At 37.3% G+C, this 26,482-nt stretch overlaps 1 protein-coding gene across 4 annotated transcripts in view; it reads right to left on the minus strand.

The window, feature by feature from the left end:
- APOOL (apolipoprotein O like) overlaps nucleotides 1–26,482 on the minus strand; it is a 142,231-nt gene that overhangs the window by 98,762 nt on the left and 16,987 nt on the right. The gene's annotated exons all lie outside the window — the stretch shown is intronic.

Here is a 26,482-nt window from a genome sequence, read left to right on the forward strand (position 1 = left end):
ATCTATATGATAAATTTCCCTCTAAATATATTTAAATATATGTACTTAAAAATAAAAATTTAAATCTATTTGTGTACATGGGCATCAAAGAATGCACCCATTCATTCATTCAACAACCATTCAAGTATCTATTAATACTATACTTCAAGAGCCTGTGAGACTTGAGATACAAATGTGAATAAAACATTGTCCCTATTTTTAAGGAAACTCTCAGTTTAATGAGGGAGAGAAATGTAAAAATAAATGCAATACATGGTTATAAGCAGTATAACAGAGGTGTGTCCAGGGGGAAGCAGAGATAAGAAACATATCCTCATTTTCAGGTTTTTCAAAGAGATGGAAAAAATTACCTTCGAAGGACATGAATTATCTAGTCTACAGAAGTCCAGGATAATTTAGAATTTAACCATGTACTATTTCCAACTATAATTTTTTTTTTTATATTTCTCCAACCAGGATACTTTTTTCTGAAGGCAAAAAGTCTAACAGTTATTACAGTTTTAACTTAGTCAACAAACACCTCCTAAACAAACACTATGCACTAGACAGTTGCTATCTTAGCCCATGAGGTATATAACTATGCAAAGGGTGAGTGTTTAGGTCCCTACTAAGTAAAGGGACCTAAGTAATGTATAATCTCTAGTGGGGGAGTCAGATAAGGAGGACTTCCACTTCTGGAAAGATGGAGTAGATATACTTTTTCTAATTCCTTCCACTAAGTAAAACTCAAAATCCTAGATATTATATAAAAATAAGTACAAGACTCTGAAAGATGAAGAGAAGATGGCAAAGCAGTTTGGTACCTCAGAACCTGAGGAATGACATGGTATTGAGGTCCCTGGGCTTCTTTTTTTTCATATTATCTTGCACTGGGTGCTGGAGAAGCCAGTAACACAGAAACAGCAACTGGTGCAGACAAAAGACCCAGGAAAAGTGTGCTTTCTCCAGTCAAAAGACCAGGAAAAGGAGCAGTCTAGCAAGACATAAAAGTTTTAAGCTATAATCACTCTAATATAGCCAAACAGGATAGAGAAAACTAAGACAATTTACCCACCCACACAAGCAAAGCCTCAGGGGAAAGCTTATTCTTTAACTCTGGCTAGGCTGAAATAAGGCATTCTAACACTCTATCCCACCAAATGGTGTTAGATAAGGTGGAACTTTTACCCACACCAGGCAGTAAGGAGCTCTGGCCCCCAAGATATCAGTAGAGACTACATGGGGAACCTTGATATCTGTCATCAACTGATGGTAAGGACACACCTCTCCCCTTCCCTGCCAGGGAGGTATCCAAAAAGGCCTACTGAAGTCAGGATATTTACTATCATCAGATGATAATAACAAGGTCACCCCCAATGGTGGTGTTACTTGAGGACATATAAGGAGCATTAACAAGGTACTGCTACCCCACCCAGCCAGAGTGATAAGAGCAAAGGCTTAGTAGAGACCTAAACACTCACCCTTAATCAAAAATAACAAGGGGGCCTTCCCCTCCTTGGGTGTCAAGAGAGACTGAGCAGGGAACCTTAACTTCTACCCCTCACTTGGTAACAACTAGGCAGCACTGCTCTTCCCCTTGACAAAGTTGTATTAGAGAAATCTAACTAAAACAGAAGTTTTGAATATGATCCAGAGCATTATATCACAATACCAAAATATCAATTGGAAACTCATCATAACAAGACCCAGGAAAAGACCAACTTGAACAAAAAGGACAAAAGATATCAACACTGAGTTCAGAGATGTTAAAATTATCTAACAAAGATTTTTAAAGGATCCATCACAAAAAATGCTTCAACAAGCAAATCTGAAAATACCTGAAGCAAATTAAAACATAGAAAATCTCAGTGCAGAAACACAAAGTCTCAGCAAAGAAATCTATACTAATAAAAGCCTTGGGGGTGATCAGGCCAGCAAGGTAGGGTAGTTGGGGGCAATCAGGCTGGCAGAGGAGCAGTTAGGCGTCAATCAGGCCAGGAAGGGAGCAGTTAGGGGGCAATCAGGCAGGCAGGTGAGCAGTTAGGAGACAGTGGAGATTGGAGAGGGTGTAGGTCGGGCTGAGGGACCCACCCCCCCATGCACAAATCTTCATGCACTGGGCCCCTAGTATAAGATATAAAGAAAAAACAAATGGAAAATTTAGAACTGAACAACATAATGACTGAATTTTTAAAAACTCAATGTATGAACTCAACAGCACAGTGGAGATGACAGAAGAAATAACGGCTGACAATTTCCCAAATTTGGCAAAATACATAAAACCCACTAATACAAGAATCTGAGCAATTCCCAAATATAATAAACCCAAAGAAATTCACCCAAAACACATCAGAGTTGAACTTCTGAAAACTAAAGAAAAAGAAAAATCTTGAAAACAGCAAGAGAAATAACACCTTACCTATAGAGGAAAAACTGATTCAAATGACTGTGTCAGAGGATAAAAGGATTATAGTACACTCAATAATATCACCCCTCCCAAAGATTTTGCAATCTGAATGCCAGAAGCTGTGAATATGTTCCATAACATGGCAAAAGGAACTTTACAGATGTGATTCAATTATGGCAGGCAGGTGAGCAGTTAGCAGTCAGTGGTCCTGGATTGTGAGAGGGATTTCCCGACTGCCGGTTTAGGCCCAATCCCCAGGATCGGGCCTAAACCGGCAGTCAGACATCCCCCAAGGGGTCCCAGATTGGAGAGGATGCAGGCTGGGCTGAGGGGGCCCTCCCCCACCCCCCATGCATAAATTTTGTGTGCTGGGCCTCTAGTAAGGTAATATATCTGTATTGTTTTTACCATAAAATCTGAGTTCAGAGATGTTAAAATTATCTAACAAGGAAAAAAAACTCAACCAAGAAATCCTATATATAGGAAAAGTATCTTTCAAAAAAATGAAAGCAAAATAAAGACATACTCAGATCAATAAAAGCTGAAATAACTTGTTGTTAGTGTACCTACCTTATAAGAAACACTAAAGGAAGATCTTCAGACTGAAAGCAAGTGACATCAGACAGAACACTGAAGCCACAGTGGAAAAGGAAAAGAGCAACAGTAAAGGTAATTATAAAAGTCAATATAATTACATATTTCTTCCTTCTCTTAAATTTTAAAAGAAACAATATCTAGAAAATAGTATTGGTGGGTGTACAACATATATCAATTTAACATACTTGACAATAAAAACACAAGGGAGGAGTAGAATAAAGATACATTAAAGAAATGACACCAAAATCACATAGTCATATCAATTGATGCAGAAAAAGCATTTGACAAAATCCAACACCCTTTCTTGATAAAAACTCTCAACAAGGTGGAAACAAAAGGATCATACCTCAACATAATAAAAGCTATATATGAAAAACCCACAGCTAACATCATACTCAATGGGCAAAAACTAAAACCACTTCCCCTAAGAACAGGGACAAGGATGCCCACTCTCACCACTCCTGTTTGACATAGTACTGGAAGTATTAGCCATTGCAATTAGACAAGAAGAAGAAATAAAAGGCATCCAAATTGGAAAAGAAGAAGTAAAGCTGTCCTTATTTGCAGATGACATTATATTGTACATAAAAAACCCGAAAGACTCCATCAAAAAAATAATAGACTTAATAAATGAATTCGGCAATGTAGCAGGATACAAAATTAATGCCAAGAAATCTATGGCATTTCTATACACCAACAGTGAACTTACAGAACGAGAAACTAAAAAAGCAATCCCATTTTCCATCGCACCAAAAAAATTAAGATACTTAGGAATAAACCTAACCAAGGAGGTAAAAAACCTATATGCGGAAAACTACAGGACACTGAAAAAAGAGATAGAGAAAGATGTAAACAGATGGAAGAACATACCATGTTCATGGATTGGTAGAATCAACATCATCAAAATATCCATACTACCCAAAGCAATCTATAGATTCAATGCACTCCCCATTAAAATACCAACGGCATATTTCACAGACCTAGAAAGAACTCTCCAAAAATACATCTGGAATAAAAAAAGACCCCGAATAGCCACAGCAATCCTGAGAAAGAAGAATAAAGTAGGAGGGATCTCAATACCAGATTTCAAGCTGTATTACAAAGCCACTGTCCTCAAAACAGCCTGGTACTGGCACAAGAACAGACATATAAATCAATGGAACAGAATAGAGAATCCAGATATCGACCCAAACCAATATGCGCAATTAATATTTGACAAAGGAGGCATGAGCATACAATGGAGTCAAGACAGTCTCTTCAATAAATGGTGTTGGGAAAATTGGACAGATACATGCAAAAAAATGAAACTAGATCACCAACTTACACCATACACAAAAATAAACTCAAAATGGATACAGGACTTAAATATAAAACAGGAAACCATAAAAATACTAGAGGAATCCACAGGCAGCAAAATCTCAGACATATGCCAAAAGAACTTTTTCAGTGATACTGCCCCTAGGGCAATGGAAGCCAAAGAGAAAATAAACAAATGGGACTACATCAAAATAAAAAGCTTCTGCACAGCAAAAGAAACCATCAACAAAACAACAAGAAACCCCACTGTATGGGAGAACATATTTGCAAATGGTATCACTGATAAAGGTTTAATTTCCAACATCTACAGGCAGCTTATACAACTTAATAAAAGGAAGATAAATGATCCAATAAAAAAATGGGCAACGGCCCTGATCGGTTTGGCTCAGTGGATAGAGCGTCGGCCTGCGGACTGAAGGGTCCCGGGTTCGATTCCGATCAAGGGCATGTACCTTGGTTGCGGGCACATCCCCAGTGGGAGGTGTGCAGGAGGCAGCTGATTGATGTTTCTCTCTCATCGATGTTTCTAACTCTCTATCCCTCTCCCTTCCTCTCTATAAAAAAAATCAATAAAATACATAAAAAAAAAAATGGGCAACGGACCTAAATAGAATCTTTTCGAAAGAAGACAGAAGGAAGGCCAAGAGACACATGAAAACATGCTCAAAGTCACTAATTATCCGAGAGATGCAAATCAAAACGACAATGCCATACCATCTCACACCTATCAGAATGGCTATCATCAACAAATCAACAAACGTCAAGTGTTGGCGAGGATGCGGAGAAAAAGGAACCCTGGTGCACTGCTGGTGGGAATGCAGACTGGTGCAGCCACTGTGGAGAACAGTATGGAGTTTCCTCAAAAAACTGAAAATGGAACTCCCATTTGACCCAGTAATCCCACTCCTAGGAATATATCCTAAGAAACCAGAAACACCAATCAGAAAGGATATATGCACCCCTATGTTCATAGCAGCACAATTTACAATAGCTAAGATTTGGAAACAGCCTAGGTGCCCGTCAGCAGATGACTGGATCAGAAAACTATGGTACATCTACACAATGGAATACTATGCTGCCATAAAAAAGAGGAATTACTACCATTTGTAGGCACCTGGATGGAATTAGAGAACATTATGCTAAGTGAAATAAGCCAGTCAATGAAAGAAAAATACCACATGATCTCACTCATTTGGGGATAATGAAAAACATTATAAACTGATGAACCAAAAGAGAGTTACAGAGGCAGTAAAGCATCAAACAGACTGTCAAATTACAGCGGTAAGGTTAGGGAGAGGTGGGGGAAATAAGAGATCAACTGAAGGACTTGTATGCATGCATATAAGAGTAACCAACGGAAGCAAAACATTGGGGGGTGAGGGCATGTATGGGAGTGGGGTGGGGGGGGCAATGGTAAGATATGTACACATATAATACCTTAATAAAAATTAAAAAAAAAGAAAGAAATGACACCAGATGATAACTTGAATCCACAGGAAAAAATGATGAGAATCAAAACAGTTACATTAGAAGATATGTGTGTGGGGAGTACATGTCTGTGTATATATGTGTGTATTTAGACACACTCAAATACACATACTCTATACAAAGTGTTTGTGTTCTCTTGGCTTCTTTAAAAGACATTAGATAATATAAAACAAAAATGGTGGAAAAAGAAAGGGAAGGAGCAGAACTCTAAAAAAGTAAAATTTCTATATCTCACAGGCATTAAGTTAGTACAAATGTGCAGTAGAGTCTGATAAATTAAAATGTATGTTGCATGCCCTAGAGCCATGGTCGGCAAACTGTGGCTCGCGAGCCACATGCGGCTCTTTGGCCCCTTGAGCGTGGCTCTTCCACAAAATACCATGGCCTGGACAAGTCTATTTTGAAGAAGCGGTGGTAGTAGAAATTTAAGTTTAAAAAATTTGGCTCTCAAAAGAGATTTCAATCGTTGTACTGTTGATATTTGGCTCTGTTGACTAATGAGTTTGCCGACCACTGCCCTAGAGCAACCACACATAAAATAATTTAAAAGTATAGATGAACAATCGAAAGATTAAAATTGGCCCTAGTCGGCATGGCTCATGGGTTAGAGCGTTGGCCTGCTCACCAAAGAGTTGCAGGTTCGATGCCAGTCAAGGGCGTGTACCTTGGCTGCAGACTTGATCCCCAGCCCTGGTAAGGATGCATGCAGGAGGCAACTAATTGATGTGTCTCACATCGATGTTTCTCTCCCCCTCCCCCTCCTTTTCACTCTCTCTGAAAAAATCAATGGGAAAATATACTCAGGTGAGGATTAAAAAAAAAAGATTAAAATCGCACACCATAATATATCCACTGAATACAAGAAAAGGCATTAAAGGGGGAATAAAATAACAAAAAAAGACATAAGGCATAGAAAATAAAGCAAAATAGAAAACATAAATCCAATCACAGCAATAATTACACTAAATCAGAGTGGGTTAAACAATTCAATCCAAAAGCAAATAACTTTTTATTTTTAAAAAGTTCAACCATATGCTGTCCAAAGAAAACATATTTTAGATTCAAAGATACATTTTAGTTGAAAGTAAAAACAAGGAAAAAGATATACCATGCAAACAGTCACTGTAATTTGACTTTGATGCAACAATTTTTACTAGAGATAAAGATAATAAAATGTGAAGTTAGTATAGTGATAAAAGGGTAAGCCTATCAGGAATACATAACAATGAAAAATATACATGCACCTAACAAGAGAGCCACAGAATATCTGAAACAAAACTGACAGAACTGAAGAGAAAAAAATAGACAATTCAATAATAATAGAAAGTTCAATACCTCATTCAATAATGGATACAAATAGGCAGAAAATCAACAAGAAAACAGAAGACTTGAACTAAAAGACTTCCATTACACACTACACCCAACAATAGTATATTATACCTTCTCATCAAGTGCATATGGAACATTCTCCAGGATAGACCACATATTAGGCCAAAGATTTGAAATTACGCCAAAAAAATGTATGTTCTCTGACCACACCAGAAGTAATTCAGATATGATGAACAAAAAGGTCTGGGAAATACACAAATATTTGAAGAGTAATAAAAAAAACATTTCTAAATAACCACAGGTCAAAGGAAAAAAAGCCACAAGAAAAATTAGAATATACTTTGAATTGAATGAAAATGGGAAAAAAAAGACATCAAAACTTATGAATGCAATAAAACAGTTCTAAGAGGGAAGTTTATAAAGTTTGCTAGAAAAACAAACTCAAATCCAAAGCAAGCAGAAGGAAGGCAATAGTAAAGATTAGAATGAAAATAAATGAAATAAATAAAAGTTAATCCAGAAAATCAACACACCCAAAAGTCACTTCATTAAAATTACCAACAAAACTGACAAAACATTGATACTGTAAACCAAGAAAAAATAATGACAGAAAACTTCCCTGATATAGGGAAGTAAAAACCCACAAAAATCCAAGAAGCTCACAGAGTCCCAAGCAAAATGAACCCCAAAAGACCTATGCCAAGGCACATTATAAAAAAGGATGGAATTACTAAATCAATAATGAAAGATAACATTACATATTGGCTTTATAGAAATAAAAAGCATTATAAGTTAATACTGTGAACAATGGTATGGGGAAGCACGGGACTTGGTTGGAATGTCTGTAAGGAGGATTCTCCGAAAGGTCGGGGTCCTCTGAGGGACCTTGCCGAAGGCTGTAGCCCCTACCTTGACTTTTCCGAACAAGTCCAATCCACCAGGTATTTTGCTAGAATCTCTATGTTTAGTTTTTAAAGACCTGACCTTGTAGAAGCATATACTTTCTCAAGAATACTTACCCTGCTACTAGTAATTGTATCAAAATGTTCATTTTAGTTCAAGCTGTTGTGACAATAAAAGCCTAAGAAGGCAGGCAAACAGGACTGCTTTTTACTTCTACCAGTCAAGTAAAACAATCCCTTAGCCCTCTCTTTCACAGAAACGTGTATCAAAGCAATCTGTTCATCCATTGCTCAGGGTCTGCTGGACAGTCCCTGCTCAATGGTACAACAAATTAGATAACTCAGCTGAAATGGACAAATTTCTAGAAAGACACAAATTACCAAAAGGACTCAAGAAATAATGGAAATTCTGAATATACCTGTATAACCTGTATAGAGATTATCTTTCCACAAGGAAAGCCCAGGTTCAGAGTAAATTCTACCAAAAGCTTGAAGAATTAACACCAATCTTTCAAAAATGTTCCAAAAAATAGCAGAGTAAAAAATACCCACTCATTCTATGAGGCCAGTATTTCCTGGCACCAAAGCCAGACAAAAACATCAAAAGAAATCGATACACCAATATTTCTTGTGAATATAGAAACTTAACATAAGTGTATAAAAAGTGCATTTGACCAAGAATGCAAGATTAGTCCAATATATGTAAATTAATTGATATAATATATCACATTAATAAAATAATGAACAAAAACACATGACTATCTCAATAAACACAGAAAAATCCTGTGACAAATACCAGCACTCTTCCATGATTAAAAAAACACCAAAACTCAATTAAGTAGGGATAGAAAAGAACTTCCTTAACCTGATAAAGGGGAGCTAAAAAATCCCACAGCTAACATACCTCATGGTGAAAGGTTGAAAGCTATCCCATTATGATCAAGAACAAAAACAAAATACATTTTGTTACTATTTCAAATCAATATTGTACTATAGGTTCTAGCCAGGGTAATTAGACAAGAAAAGTAAATAAAAGGCATGTAGATTAGAAAGGAAGAAGTAAAACTCTCTATTTACAGATGGCATAATATGACATAATCTTATATGTCGAAAATCCTAAGGAATATACACATATATACATGTACATGTGTGTACTCAATTATTAGGACTTAGCAAGATTGCAAGATACACAGGATACAGATCAATACACAAAAATATATTTTATTTGTATATGCCTGCAATAAGTAACATGAAAATGAAATTACAAAAATGACTTCATTTACAATATCATTAAAAAGAATAAAACACTTAGGAATAATTTTAACAAAATAAATGTAAGACTTTTAAACTGAAAACTATAAAATATTGTTGAAAAATAGACATACACATGGAAAGACATCCCATGTTCATAAATTTTAAGACTCAGTTGTGTCAAGATATCAAAAATCCCCAAATTGACCTAAAGATTCAAGGCAACCACTATCAAAATCCCACATGCTTTTTTTGTAAAAATTGACAAGCTAATTCTAATATGCATATGAAAATACATGCAACCTAGAAAAATCAAATAAATTTTGAAAAAGAAGAGCAAAGTTGGAGGACTCATACTTTCCCAATTCAAACTTACTAAAAAGCTATAATAATAAAGACTGTGATATTGGCATAAAGATAGACATATAGTTCAATAGAATAAAACTGATAGTCCCAAAGTAAGCCATTACATTTAGGGTCAACTGTTTTTTTACAAAGATGTCAAGACAATTCAATGGGTGTATGAATAGTCATTTAAGCAAAAGTTTATAGCCTAAAGGATAAAAGTATTCCCTATCTAATACCACATACAAAAACAACTCAAAATTGATTATAGACCTAAATATAAGACATAAACTTAGAAGAAAACATAGATTTAAGTATTTGTGACTTTGGTTTAGGCAATGGTTTCTTACATATTACACTTGAAAACACAAGCAACCTAAGAATACAAAGATAAATTCAACTTCATCAAAATTTAAAACCTTCCCACTTCAACGGGCACTATCAAGAAAGAAAAATGACAACCCACATAACAGAAAAAAATATTTGCAAATCATATATCTGATGAAGGTCTAGTATCCATATTTTTTAAATCTTACAACTTAATAAAAAGACAAATGACCTGTTTTTAAAATTAGCTAAAGAGGGGGAAAAAAATGGCGGCGGAATAGACAGACGTGTTCCGAGCCTTGTCCCAGAGCAGAAAGAAAGAAGAGCTGAGGGTCGCACGAGGAGTGTTTGTTGGCAAGTTAAGGGACAGCTAAACTCCAGGAGAAGGTGGGGGACTGCTAGATGGGGTTCCCCTGACTGGGCAGCACCCACTACAGCTGGGACCCCTCCGGGTTCAGACGTGGAGTCTGCGCCATCTTGAAAGGGAAAGTGGAGCTTATCGGAAGCCTGAAAATCCACAACTGCGGCACCCACCGAACAGCTGCGATCCCCAGAACACTGCTCCCCAATTGGCGCAAACATGCAGATTCAGAGGAGCTCTACACTCCCTCATGGAAAGGTCAGATTTCGCCTGGGATAAGGTGAGGTCTGTGGTCCTGGCAGGAGAAACGTGAGTGGCAGCTGGAGGACCAGGAAAGTCTGTGCCTAGAAAAATCCATGGCTGTTGTGGCTGGTAGGATACGTGAATGTGGAAGGGGGTCCTCAGAGCTCCTAACAGAAGGGATCTCTAAAAAGCAACCCATTTTGATCTGACGTGCAGGGACAGCTTAAGAATTTCAAAGGTGTGCCGGCTGCTTAGACTTGCGCGCACACCCATTGTTCGCACACTTGGACTTGTTCCTCTTCAAATCCTTGCTTCTGATTACTAAGCCCAATAGATAGGATCACCCAGTTGGGGACACCCTGGGAGACTGCAGGGGAAAGTGTTTTTCTGGAACCTGGGGATCAGAGCAGGGAGTCACCATCGGAGAGCCAGCTCTGAGGCAGCCCACTTCCAAAAACCGGTATTGAGTGCCACAGGGAAAGAAGGATGTAAATACAGGCTAGAGAGGACAAAGAGATCCCGAAGTGAATCCAGAAACACTGCCACCCAGGGGCTGAATCACAAATTGACTCTTGTGTAATCAAAAATAAAGGAATATGAGAAATTAAGACACACCGCCTGCTTAAAAATCAGGACTGGCTTATAACACTGAGGAGCAGTGGAATGCAGGGAACTGCAATACTGTCCGGACTGAGAAGCAGGCGTGCCAAACAGAACAATAGAGGAAGTGAATGACCTTCACTACTGCACATTTTATTTTTTTTATTTTTTATTTTTATCATTTTATTTTCATTTTTTTTGCATCTTTTACTTAAGAAACTAATTTTTTTCTTTTTTCCTCACTTGATTTTACCTTTTTAATTATTACATTTTTATTTTCAATTAGTATCATTACTAGTACTATTTTACCTTTTCTAAAAAAGTATTTTATTTTCTCTTTATTTTACTTTGGGATTAGTATTCTACATTCTAGTTTCATCTTTCCTTTAGCATCGTTTTACTCTATCTCAATTCTACCTTTATGCCATCACTCTCTTCCTAACCTTTCCCCTTTTGGTGTCCTGTTTATATTACCCCTTTCCTGCTTTAGATTTTCCCTATTCTTTCTGTTTGCCCCCTGACAAAATTTGACCCTACTTATATATCTAATCAACAATCACCTGCTCCAAGTCCATCCACACCTCTCTCATAGCTGTCTTAACTATCCAAAAATAGTCTTTCTCTCTGTCGTTTTGTTGTTGTTTGCTGAAATGTTGATTATATCGAATTTTTATGCTTTTTTGTGAGATTGTATTGCTTATTCTTCTTCTTTGCTTGTTTTTTTTGTTTGCTTTTTGTTTTTTGATTCTGTTTTCCCTTGCCTCGCTTGATATTAGTAGGTGTTGTAGTTTGCATTAATCCCCAGGTACTTGTTGCTGGCATTTGCTGGGATTAGTGGTTGTTATATTGGACTTTTCTCCCCATACATATAGTTTGTTCCCCTTTCTCTCTTAGTCTCTTTCTTGTCTCTCATATTTTTTTTTCCTTTTCCAAATTTCATATCGACACTCCTTTTTATTTTTCTTTCTTTCTTTTTCCTCTTCTTCTTTCTCTCCTATCCCCTAATTTGCATTTCTCTGGTGGTCACCTTTATTGGAGGTTATTAATATCGTGAATACATTTCTGTTCAGTGCCTTGTGAGTTGTACCTGGTTGTGTTGTATTTTGTGCCTTTAACTCAACGCAGGAGAGAGAGAACAACATAACCAGACAGCCGGAGAAGAGAGACCATGGGGAGACAAAGAAACAGCCCGCGTGTGAAAGAAAAGCAGGCATCACCAGAAAAGGAAGTAAACGAAATGGAGGAAAGTAACCTTCCAGAGAAAGAATTCAGAGAAATGGTCATGAGGTGGCTGAAAAGAATGGAAGGCAAATTCGACAATATGAGTAAGAACCAAGAGGAAACAAAGAAGAACCAAGAAGAAATGAAAAATGACATCGCTGCTGTAAAGAACTCAAAAGAAAGCATGAAGAGTAGACTAGAAGAAGAATAGGACCGCATCAGTAAGCTAGAAGACAAGATGGGAAAAAATACCCAAGTAGAGCAGCTTCAGGAAAAAAAAAATTAAAAAGCAGGAGGATAGAGGAAAAATAGCGGCAGAATAGACAGACGTGTTCTGAGCCTTGTCCTGGAGTAGAAAGAAAGAACAGCTGAGGTTCACACGAGGAGTGTTTGTTGGCAAGTTAAGGGACAGCTAAACTCCAGAAAAGGTGGGGGACGGCTAGACGGGGTTCCCATGAGCTGACAGCCCCCACTGTGACTGGGTCCCCTCCCGGAGCTGTGGGCTTGGATGTGGAATCTGCACCATCTTGAACAGAAAAGTGGAGCTTATCGGAAGCCTGAGAATCCACAACTGCGGCACCCACAGAACAGCTGCGAGCCCCAGAACACCGCTCCCAAATTGGCGCAAACACGCGGATTCAGAGGAGCTCTACACGCCACCATGTAAAGGTCAGATTTTTCCTGGGATAAGGAGAAAACTACATAACCAGACATCCAGAGAAGAGAGACCATGGGGAGACAAAGAAAAAACCCGCATATGAAAGAAAAGCAGGCATCACCAGAAAAGGAAGTAAACAAAATGGAGGAAAGCAACCTTCCAGAGAAAGAATTCAGAGAAATGGTCATAAGGTGGCTGAAAAGAATGGAAGACAAATTCGACAATATGAGCAAGAACAAAGAGGAAACGAAGAAGAACCAAGAAGAAATGAAAACTGACATCGCTGCTGTAAAGAACTCAATAGAAAGCATCAAGAGTAGACTAGAAGAAGCACAGGACCGCATCAGTGAGCTAGAAAACAAGATGGGTAAAAATACACAAGTAGAGAAACTCCTAGAAAAAAAATTAAAAGGCAGGAGAAGAGCCTAAGGGAACTTTGGGACAACACGAAACAAAACAACATCCGCATAATATGGGTCCCAGAAGGAAAGGAAGCTGAGCAAGGAATAGATAACCTGTTTGAAGAAATAATGACGGAAAACTTCCCTGATATAGGGATGAAACAACCCACACAAATCCAAGAAGCTCACAGAGTCCCAAACAAAATGAACCCCAAAAGAACGACGCCAAGGCACATCATAATTAAATTGGCAAACACCAACGACAAAGTAAGAATTTTAAAAGCGGCAAGAGAGAGACAGAAAGTTACATACAAAGGAACCCCCATCAGACTAGCAACTGATTTCCAAACAGAAACTCATCAGGCCAGAAGGGAATGAAATGAAATATACAAAGTCATGCAAAGAAAGGGTCTGAATCCAAGAATACTGTACCCAGCAAGGCTATCAATCAAAAATGAAGGTGAAATCAGGAGCTTCACAGACAAAAAAGAACTAAGGGATTTTATTACCACTGAACCAGCAATGCAAGAAATGCTAAAGGGTCTGCTGTTAAAAAAAAAAAAAGAAACAGGAAGCGAAGAAGGAACACAGGGGTAAAGAATAGAAAAGGAGACAAATAAATACCTATCAATAATAACTTTAAATGTACATGGATTAAATGCCCCAATCAAAAGACATAGGGTAACAGATTGGATAAGAAAACAAGACCCATATATCTGCTGTCTACAAGAAACCCACCTCAGAAAAAAAGACACACACAGACTGAGGGTGAAGGGATGGAAAAAGGTCTTCAAGGCAAATGCAACTGAAAAAAAAGCTGGGGTAGCAATACTTATATCTGACAAATTAGATCCAAAGTGAAGGACATAACAAGAGATAAGGAAGGCCACTTCATAATGCTAAAGGGAGCAATCCAACAAGAAATAACTCTGGTAAACATATATGCACCCAATAAAGGAGCACCCAAATACATAAAAAAACTCCTGGAGGATATAAAGGGAGAGATTGACAGCAATACAATCATAGTAGGATACTTTAATACCCCACTCTCACCATTGGACAAATCCTCTAAACAAAAACTCAGCAAAGAAATATCAATCCTAAATGACTCACTAGACCAGATGGAATTAATTGACATCTTCAGAACATTTCACCCCAAAGCCACAGGATATACATTCTTCTCAGGTGCACATGGGTCATTTTCAAACATAGACCATATGTTGGGACATAGGCAAAGTCTCTTCAAATTCAAGAAGATAGAAATCATATCAAGCATCTTCTCAGACCACAGTGGCAAAAAACTGTAAATCAACTACAATAAAAACAACTCAAAGAAATCAAACACATGGAGACTAAACTGAATGTTATTAAACAATGATTGGGTAACCAGAGAGATCAAGGAAGAAATAAAAAAAACATCATGGCAACAAATGGCAATGAAAACACTACAATCCAAAATCTATGGGACACAGCGAAAGCAGTCTTGAGAGGGAAGTTCAAAGCTCTACAAGCCTACTGCAAAAAACAAGAAACAATGGTAATAAATTACCTAACCCAAGAACTCAAAGAGTTAGAAAAAGAGCAACAAGGAAAGCCCAGTGTAAGCAGAAGGAAGGAAATAATAAAGATCAGACGGAGATAAACGACCTAGAGACCAAAGAAACAATACAAAAGATCAACAAAACCAAGAGCTGGTTCTTTGAAAGGATAAACAAGATTGATGAACCTCTAGCCAGGCTCACCAAGAAGCAAAGAGAGAGGACCCAAATGAACAAAATCAGAAATGAAAGAGGTGAAATAACAACAGATCCCGCCGAAATACAAAGGATTGTTAAAAAATACTACAAACAACTCTATTCCAACAAACTTGACAACCTGGAGGAAATGGACATATTCCTAGAAAAATATAACCTTCCAAAACTCGGTCAGGAAGAATCTAAACAGCTCAATATGCCAGTAACTATGGAAGAAATTGAACCATTCATCAAAAAGCTTCAGGCAAACAAAAGCCCGCGGCCACACGGCCTCACAGGAGAGTTTTACTAAACGTTCAAGGAAGAACTAAAACCTATCCTCCTCAGACTATTCCAAAAAATTCAAGAGGAAGGAATACTTCCAAGCTCCTTCTATGAAGCCAGCATCACCCTAATACAAAAACCAGATAAAGACAACACAATGAAGAATTACAGGCCAATATCCCTCATGGAACGTAGATGCCAAAATCCTCAACAAAATTCTAACAAATCGGATCCAGCAGTACATCAGAAAGATCATACACCATGACCAAGTAGGGTTTATCCCAGGAATGCAGGGATGGTACAATATCTGCAAATCAATAAATGTGATACATCACATAAACAAATTGAGAGATAAAAATCACATAGTCATATCAATTGATGCAGAAAAAGCATTTCACAAAATCCAACACCCTTTCTTGATAAAAACTCTCAACAAGGTGGAAACAAAAGGATCATACCTCAACATAATAAAAGCTATATATGAAAAACCCACAGCTAACATCATACTCAATGGGCAAAAACTAAAACCATTTCCCTTAAGAACAGGAACAAGACAGGGATGCCCACACTCACCACTCCTGTTTGACATAGTACTAGAAGTATTAGCCATTGCAATTAGACAAGAAGAAGAAATAAAAGGCATCCAAATTGGAAAAGAAGAAGTAAAGCTGTCCTTATTTGCAGATGACATGATATTGTACATAAAAAAACCAGAAGACTCCATAAAAAAACTCACAGACTTAATAAATGAATTCGGCAATGTAGCTGGATACAAAATTAACGCCAAGAAATCTATGGCATTTCAATACACCAATAGTGAACTTACAGAAAGAGAGACTAAAAAAGCAATCCCATTTACCATCGCAACAAAAAAATTAAGACACCTAGGAATAAACTTAACCAAGGAGGTAAAAGACCTATACGCGGAAAACTACAGGACACTGAAAAAAGAGATAGAGGAAGATGTAAACAGATGGAAGAACATACCATGTTCATGGATTGGTAGAATCAACATCATCAAAAAGTCCTTACTACGCAAAGCAATCTATAGATTCAATGCACTCCCCATTAAGATACCAATGGCATATTTCACAGACCTAGAAAGAACTCTCCAAAAATACATCTGGAATAAAAAAAGACCCTGAATAGCCACAGCAATCCTGAGAAAGAAGAATAAAGTAGGAGGGATCTCAATACCAGATTTCAAGCTGTATTACAAAGCCACTGTCCTCAAAACAGCCTGGTACTGGCACAAGAACAGACATATAGATCAATGGAACAGAATAGAGAATCCAGATATCGACCCAAACCAATATGTGCATTTAATATTTGACAAAGGAAGCATGAGCATACAATGGAGTCAAGACAGTCTCTTTAATAAATGGTGTTGGGAAAATTGGACAGATACATGCAAAAAAAGGAAACTAGATCACCAACTTACACCATACACAAAAATAAACTCAAAATGGATAAAGGACTTAAATATAAAACAGGAAACCATAAAAATACTAGAGAAATCCACAGGCAGCAAAATCTCAGACATATGCCAAAAGAAATTCTTCACTGATACTGCCCATAGGGCAACGGAAGCCAAAGAGAAAATAAACAAATGGGACAACATCAAAATAAAAAAGCTTTTTCACAGCAAAAGAGACCATCAACAAAACAACAAGAAAGCCCACTGTATGGGAGAATGTATTTGCAAATGTTATCACTGATAAAGGTTTAATCTCCAAGATCTACAGGCAGCTTATACAACTTAATAAAAGGAAGATGAATGATCCAATAAAAAAATGGGCAACGGACCTAAATAGAATCTTTTCGACAGAAGACAGAAGGAAGGCCAAGAGACACATGAAAACATGCTCAAAGTCACTAATTATCCGAGAGATGCAAATCAAAACGACAATGCCATACCATCTCACACCTGTCAGAATGGATATCATCAACAAATCAACAAACGACAAGTGTTGGTGAGGATGCGGAGGAAAAGGAACCCTGGTGCACTGCTGGTGGGAATGCAGACTGGTGCAGCCACTGTGGAGAACAGTATGGAGTTTCCTCAAATAACCTGAAAATGGAACTCCCATTTGACCCAGTAATCCCACTCCTAGGAATATATCCTAAGAAACTAGAAACACCAATCAGAAAGGATACATGCACCCATATGTTCATAGCAGCACAATTTGCAATAGCTAAGATTTGGTAACAGCCTAGGTGCCGTCAGCAGATGACTGGATCAGAAAACTATGGTACATCTACACAATGGAATACTATGCTGCCATAAAAAAGAAGGAATTATTACCATTTGTAGGCACCTGGATGGAATTAGTGAACATTATGCTGAGTGAAATAAGCCACTCAATGACAGAAAAATACGACATAATCTCACTTATTTGGGGATAATTAAAAACAGTATAAACTGATGAACAAAAAGATAGATACAAAGGCAGTAAAGCATCAAACAGACTGTCAAATTACAGCGGTAAGGTTAGGGAGAGGTGGGGGAAATAAGAGATCAACTGAAGGACTTGTAGGCATGCATATAAGAGTAACCAACGGATGCAAAACATTGGGGGGTGAGGGCGTGTATGGGAGTGGGGTGGGGGTCGCAATGGTAAGATATGTTCACATATAATACCTTAATAAATAAAATAATAATAAAATAAAAATAAAGAGCAGGAGGAGAGCCTAAGGGACCTTTGGGACAACACGAAACAGAACAACATCCGCATAATAGGGGTTCCAGAAGTAAAGGAAACTGAGCAAGGAATAGAAAACCTGTTTGAAGAAATAATGACAGAAAACTTCCCTGATATAGGGAAGAAAAACCCACACAAATCCAAGAAGCTCACAGAGTCGCAAAAAAATGAACCCCAAAAGAACGACGCCAAGGCACATTATAATTAAATTGGCAAAGACCGACGACAAAGTAAGAATCATCAAAGAGGCCAGAGAGAGACAGAAAGTTACATACAAAGGAACCCCCATCAGACTAGCAACTGATTTCCAAACAGAAACTCATAAGGCCATAAGGGAATGGAATGAAATATACAGTCATGCATTCAAAGGAAGGGTCTGAATCCAAGAATACTGTACCCAGCAAGGCTATCAATCAAAATTAAAGGTGAAATCAGGAGCTTCACAGACAAAAAAGGACGAAGGGAATTTATTACCACCAAACCAGCAATGCAAGAAATGCTAAAGGGTCTGCTGTAAAAAAAGAAATAGGAAGCGAAGAAGGAACACAGGGGTACAGAATAAAAATGGTGACAAATAAATACCTATTAATAATAACTTTAAATGTAAACGGATTAAATGCCCCAATCAAAAGACATAGGGTAACAGATTGGATAAGAAAACAAGACCCATATATCTGCTGTCTACAAGAAACCCACCTCAGAAAAAAAGACACACACAGACTGAGGGTGAAGGGATGGAAAAAGGTCTTCCAGAAAAAGCTAAGGTAGCAATACTTATATCTGACAAATTAGATCTCAAAGTGAAAGACATAAGAAGAGATAAGGAAGACCACTTCATAATACTAAAGGGAGCAATCCAACAAGAATAAATAACTCTGGTAAACATATATGCACCCAATACAGGAGCACCCAAATACATAAAAGATCTCCTCGAGGTTATCAAGGGAGAGATTGCCAGCAATACAATCATAGTAGGAGACTTTAATACCCCACTATCACAATTGGACAACTCCTCTAAACCAAAAATCAGCAAAGAAACATCAATCCTAAATGACTCACTAGACCAGATGGAATTAATTGACATCTTCAGATCATTTCACCCCAAAATCACAGAATATACATTCTTCTCAATTGCACATTGGTCATTTTCAAAGACTGACCATATATTGGAACATAAGCAAAGTCTCTTCAAATTCAAGAAGATAGAAATCATATCAAGCATCTTCTCAGACCACAGTGGCATAAAACTGGAAATCAACTACAATAAAAACAATAAAAAAAATCAAACACATGGAGACTAAATAGCATGCTATTAAACAATGACAGGGTTACCAGAGAAATCAAAGAAGAAATAAAAAACATCATGGCAACAAATGACAATGAAAACACAACAATCCAAATCTATGGGACACAGCAAAAGCAGTCTTGAGATGGATGTTCATAGCTCTTCAAGCCTACTGCAAAAAAAACAAGAAACAATGGTAATAAATTACCTAACCCAAGAACTCAAAGAGTTAGAAAGAGAGCAACAAGAAAGGCCTAGTGTAAGCAGAAGGAAGGAAATAATAAAGATCAGAGTGGAGATAAATTACATTGAAACCAAAAAAAAATACAAAAGATCAACAAAACCAAGAGCTGATTCTTTGAAAGGATAAACAAGATTTATGAACCTATAGCCAGGCTCACCAAGAAGCAAAGAGAGAGGACCCCAATAAACAAAATCAGAAATGAAAGAGGATAAATAACAACAGACCCCAAAGAAATACAAAGGATTGTTAAAAAATACTATGAACAACTCTATTCCAAAAACTGGACAACCTGGAGGAAATGGACATATTCCTAGAAAAATATAACCTTCCAAAACTCAATCAGGAAGAATCTAAACATCTCAATAGGACAATAACTATCGAAGAGACTGAAGCAGTCACCAACAAGCTTCCAGCAAACAAAAGCCCAGCGCCAGATGGCTTCACAGGGGAATTTTACAAAACATTCAAGGAAGAACTAAAATCTATCCTTCTCAGGCTATTCCAAAAAATTCAAGAGGAAGGAACACTTTCCAGCTCCTTCTATGAAGCCAGCATCACCCTAATACCAAAACCAGATAAAGACAACACAGTGAAAGAGAATTACAGGACAATATCCCTCATGAGCATAGATGCCAAAATCCTCAACAAAATTCTAGCAAATCGAATCCAGCAGTACATCAGAAAAATCATACACCATGACCAAGTAGGATTTTTCCCAGGAATGCAAGGATGATAAAATGTCCACAAATCAATAAACGTGATACATCACATAAACAAATTGAGAGATAAAAACCCCATAGTCATATAAAGTCATGCAGAAAATGCATTTGACAAAATCCAACACACTTTCTTGATAAAAACGCTCAGCAAGGTGGGAATAGAAGGATCATACCTCAACATAATAAAAGCTATATATGATAAACCCACAGCTAACATCATACTCAATGGGCAAAAACTAAAACCACTTCCCCTAAGAACAAGAACAAGACAGGGATGCCCACTCTCATCACTCCTGTTTGATATAGTACTGGAAGTATTAGCCATTGCAATTAGACAAGAAGAAGAAATAAAAGGCATCCAAATTGGAAAAGAAGAAGTAAAGCTGTCCTTATTTGCAGATGACATGATATTGTACATAAAAAACCCGAAAGACTCCATAAAAAAAACTCACAGACTTAATAAATGAATTCGGCAATGTAGCAGGATACAAAATTAACGCCAAGAAATCTATGGCATTTCAATACACCAATAGTGAACTTACAGAAAGAGAGACTAAAAAAGCAATCCCATTTACCATTGCACCAAAAAAATTAAGACACCTAGGAATAAACTTAACCAAGGAGGTAAAAGACCTATATGCGGAAAACTACAGGACTCTGCAAAAAGAGATAGAGGAAGACGTAAACAGATGGAAGAACATACCATGTTCTTGGATTGGTAGAATCAACATCATTAAAATGTCCATACTACCCAACGCAATCTATAGATTCAATGTACTCCCCATTAAAATACCAACGGCATATTTCAAAGTCCTAGAAAGAACTCTCCAAAAATTCATCTGGAATAATAAAAAAAAAAAAGACCCTGAATAGCTACAGCAATCCTGAGAAAGAAGAATAAAGTAGGAGGGATATCAATACCAGATTTCAAGCTGTATTACAAAGCCACTGTCCTCAAAACAGCCTGGTACTGGCACAAGAACAGACATATAGATCAACGGAATAGAACACAGAATCGAGATATCAACCCAAACCACTATGCGCAATTAATATTTCACAAAAGAGGCATGAACATACAGTGGAGTCAAGACAGTCTCTTTAATAAATGGTGTTGGGAAAATTGGACAGATACATGCAAAAAAAGGAAACTAGATCACCAACTTACACCATAAACAAAAATAAACTCAAAATGGATAAAGGACTTAAATATAAGACAGGAAACCATAAAAATACTAGAGAAATCTACAGGCAGCAAAATCTCAGACATATGCCGAAAGAACTTCTTCACTGATAATGCCCCTAGTGCAACGGAAGCCAAAGAGAAAATAAACAAATGGGACAACATCAAAATAAAAAGCCTTTTCACAGCAAAAGAGACCATCAACAAAACAACAAGAAAGCCCACTGTATGGGAGAACATATTTGCAAATGTTATCACTGATAAAGGTTTAATCTATAAGATCTACAGGCATTTATATAACTTAATAAAAGGAAGATGAATGATCCAATAAAAAAATGGGCAACGGACCTAAAGATTCTAATCTTTTCGAAAGAAGACAAAAGGAAGGCCAAGAGACACATGAAAACATGCTCAAAGTCACTAATTATCCGAGAGATGCAAATCAAAACAACAATGCGATACCATCTCACACCTGTCAGAATGGCTATCATCAACAAATCAACAAATGACCAGTGTTGGCGAGGATGCGGAGAAAAAGGAACCCTGGTGCACTGCTGGTGGGAATGCAGACTGGTGCAGCCACTGTGGAGAACAGTATGGAGTTTCCTCAAAAAACCTGAAAATGGAACTCCCAATTGACCCAGTAATCCCACTCCTAGGAATATATCCTAAGAAACTAGAAACAACAATCAGAAAGGATATATGCACCCCTATGTTCATAGCAGCACAATTTACAATAGCTAAGATTTGGACGCAGCCTAGGTGCCGTCAGCAGATGACTGGATCAGAAAACCATGGTACATCCTCACAATGGAATATTATGCTGCCATAAAAAAGAAGGAATTATTACCATTTGTAGGAACCTGGATGGAATTAGTGAACATTATGCTAAGTGAAATAATCCAGTCAATGAAAGAAAAATACCACATGATCTCACTCATTTGTGGTTAATAAAAAACATTATAAACTGATGAACAAAAAGACAGATACAGAGGGAGTAAAACTTCAAACAGACTGTCAAATTACAGCGGGAAGGTTAGGGAGAGGTGGGGGAAATAAGAGATCAACTGAAGGACTTATATGCATGCATATAAGAGTAACCAACGGATGCAAAACATGGGGGTGGGGTGAGGGCATTATGGAAGTGGGGTCGGGGGGGGCAATGGTAAGATATGTACACATATAATACCTTAATAAAAATATATGAAAAAAATAAAATGAGCTAAAGATGTGAATATACAATTCTTCAAAAATATATATAAAAATGTCCAGTAAGCACATGAAAAAATGCTTGATATCACTTGTCATTAGGGAAATGGGAATCAAAACCACACTGACATACCATTGACCAATACACACAGCATGGCTATAATAACAATGATAGACAATAAGAAGTACTTGTAAGATGTGGAGAAATTAGAACCCTCATACATTGCTGGAGGGAATGCAAAATGGTGCAGCCACTTTGAAAAATAATGTGGCAGCTCTTCAAAATGTGAAAAAATAGAGTTACCATATGTCCCAGAAATCCCACTTCAAGATCTCGATCCAAGAGAAATAAAAACACATATCCCCATAAAAATGTCCACAGTACCATTACTGATAATATTAAAAAAGTAAAAACCTTAATGTCCATTAAATGGCAAATATATTAACAAAATGTGGTTTATCCACACAATAAAATATGATTCATCAATGAAAATGAAGTACTGATACATACTCCACCAGCCCTAGACAATCTTTATTCTGTCTCTATGTATTTGTCTATTATGGACATTTTATGTAGACAGACTCTTGCATTTATGTAGACAGACTCGTCTTCATTTATTTAGGACAATGTTTTCAAAATTCATCCATGGTGTAGTATGTGGTGTCAGTTGTTACTTCATCTCTTTAATTTCTGATTTTATTTATTTGGGTGGTCTCTCTTTGTTTCTTTTTTTTTAATGTTTTTATTTTTTCTTCTTTTTCTTTATTGATTAAGGTATTACATATGTGTCCTTATTCTACCATTACCCCCACCTCCCATTCATGCCCCCTCGCCCGTTGTCTGTGTCCATTGATTAGGCTTACATATATGCATATAAGTCCTTTGGTTGAACACTCCCCCTTACCCCCACCCTCCCCTACCTTCCCTGCGGTTTGATGTTCTGATTGATGTTTCTCTGTCTCTGGATCTATTTTTGTTCATCAGTTTATGTTGTTCATTATATTCCACAAATGAGGGAGATCATGTGATATTTATCTTTCTCTGCCTGGCTTATTTCACTTAGCATAATGCTCTCCATCTCCATCCATGTTGTTGCAAATGGTAAGAACTCCTTTCTTTACCGCAGCGTAGTGTTCCATTGTGTAGAGGTATCACAGTTTTTCAATCCACTCATCTGCTGATGGGCCCTTAGGCTGTTTCCAAATCTTAGCTATGGTGAAATGTACTGCTACAAACATAGGGGTGCATATATTGTTTCTGATTCGTGTTTCTAGCTTCTTGGGATATATTCCTAGAAGTGGGATCACTGGGTCAAATCGAAGATCCATTTTTAGTTTTTTGAGGAAACTCCATACTGTTCTCCACAGTGGCTGCACCAGTCTGCAATTTCACCAGCAGTGCATGAGAGTTCCTTTTTCTTTGCATCCTGGCCAACACTTGTCATTTGTTGGATTGTTGATAATAGCCATTCTGACAGGTGTGAGATGGTACCACATTGTTGTTTTGATTTGCATCTCTCTGATGATTAGTGACTTTGAGCAGGTTTTCATATGTCTCTTGGCCTTCCTTCTGCTTCTTTCGTAAAGTGTCTATTTAGATCAGTTGCCCATTTTTTGATTGGGTTGTTTATCTTCTTTTTGTTAAGCTGCATGAGTTACCTGTAAATGTTGGAGATTGAACCCTTATCATTGATATCATTGGCAAATATGTTCTCCCATGCAGTGAGCTTTCGTGTTGTTTTATTGATGGTCTCCTTGGCTGTGCAAAAGCTTTTTATTTTGATGTAGTCCCATTTGTTTATTTTCTCTTTAATTTCCATTGCCCTAGGAGTGGTATCAGTGAAGCAATTGCTTCAGCATATGTCAGAGATTTTTCTGCCTGCAGATTCCTCTAGTATTTTTATGGTTTCTTGTCATATGTTTAAGTGCTTGATCCATTTTGAGTTTATTTTTCTGTATGGTATAAGTTGGTGGTCTAGTTTCATTTTCTTGCATGTATCTGTCCAATTTTCCCAATACCATTTATTGAAGAGACTGTCTTGATTCCATTGTATGTTCATGCCTCCTTTGTCAAATATTAATTGAGCGTAGTGATTTGGGTTGATTTCTGGGTTCTCTACTCTATTCCCTTGATCTATATGTCTGTTCTTGTTCCAGTACTAGGCAGTTTTGAGAACAGTGACTTTGTAATACCGCTTGAAATCTGGTATAGAGATCCCACCTACTTTGTTCTTCTTTCTCAGAATTGCTGTAGCTATTCAGGGTTTTTTTTTTTGTTTTTTTTATTCCCGATGAATTTTTGGGGAGTTCTTTCTAGGTCTGTGAAATATGCCGTTGGTATTTTAATGGGGAGTACATTGAATCTATAGATTGCATTGGGTAGTATGGACATTTTAATGATGTTGATTCCTCCAATCCATGAACATGGTAGGTTCTTCCATCTGTTTACGTCTTCCTCTACCTCTTTTCGTAGTTTCCTGTAGTTTTGCGCGTATAGGTCTTTTACCTCCTTGGTTAAGTTTATTCCTAGGTATCTTAATTTTTTTGGTGCGATGGAAAATGGGATTGCTTTTTTAGTCTCTCTTTCTGTAAGTTCACTATTGCTGTATAGAAATGCCATAGATTACTTGGCATTAATTTTGTATCCTGCTACATGGCTGAATTCATTTATTAATTCTATTAGTTTTTTCATGGAGTCTTTCAGGTTTTTTATGTACAATATCATGTCATCTGAAAATAAGGACAGCTTTACTTCTTCTTTTCCAATTTGGATGCCTTTTATTTCTTCTTCTTGTCTAATTGCAATGGCTAATACTTCCAGTACTATGTCAAACAGGAGTGGTGAGACTGGGCATCCCTGTCTTGTTCCTGTTCTTAGAGGAAGTGGTTTTAGTTTTTGCCCATTGAGTATGATGTTAGCTGTGGGTTTATCATATATAGCTTTTATTATGTTGAGGTATGATCCTTCTATTCCCACCTTGCTGAGCATTTTTATCAAGAAAGGGTGTTGGATTTTGTCAAATGCTTTTTCTGTATGACTTGATATGACTATGTGGTTTTTATCTCTCAATTTGTTTATGTGATATATCACATTTACTGATTTGCGAATATTGTACCATCCTTGCATTCCTGGGATATATCCTACTTGATCATGGTGTATGATCTTCCTGATGTACTGCTGGATCCGATTTGCTAGAATTTTGTTGAGGATTTTGGCATCTATGCTCATGAGGGATATTGTCCTGTAATTCTCTTTCACTGTGTTGTCTTTATCTGGTGTTGGTATTAGGGTGATGCTGGCTTCATAGAAGGAGCTTGAAATTGTTCCTACCTCTTGAATTTTTTGGAATAGCCTGAGGAGGACAGATTTTAGTTCTTCCTTGAATGTTTTTTAAAACTCCCCTATGAAGCCATCTGGCGCTGGGCTTTTGTTTGCTGGAAGCTTGTTGATGACTGCTTCAGTCTCTTCGATAGTTATTGGCCTATTGAGATGTTTAGATTCTTCCTGATTGAGTTTTGGAAGGTTATATTTTTCTAGGAATATGTCCATTTCCTCCAGGTTGTCCAGTTTTTGGAATAGAGTTGTTCATAGTATTTTTTAACAATCCTTTGTATTTCTTTGGGGTCTGTTGTTATTTATCCTCTTTCATTTCTGATTTTGTTTATTGGGGTCCTCTCTCTTTGCTTCTTGGTGAGCCT

Source organism: Plecotus auritus (genome assembly GCF_963455305.1).
Source record: "Plecotus auritus genome assembly, chromosome: X".
Taxonomy (NCBI): Eukaryota; Metazoa; Chordata; class Mammalia; order Chiroptera; family Vespertilionidae; genus Plecotus; species Plecotus auritus.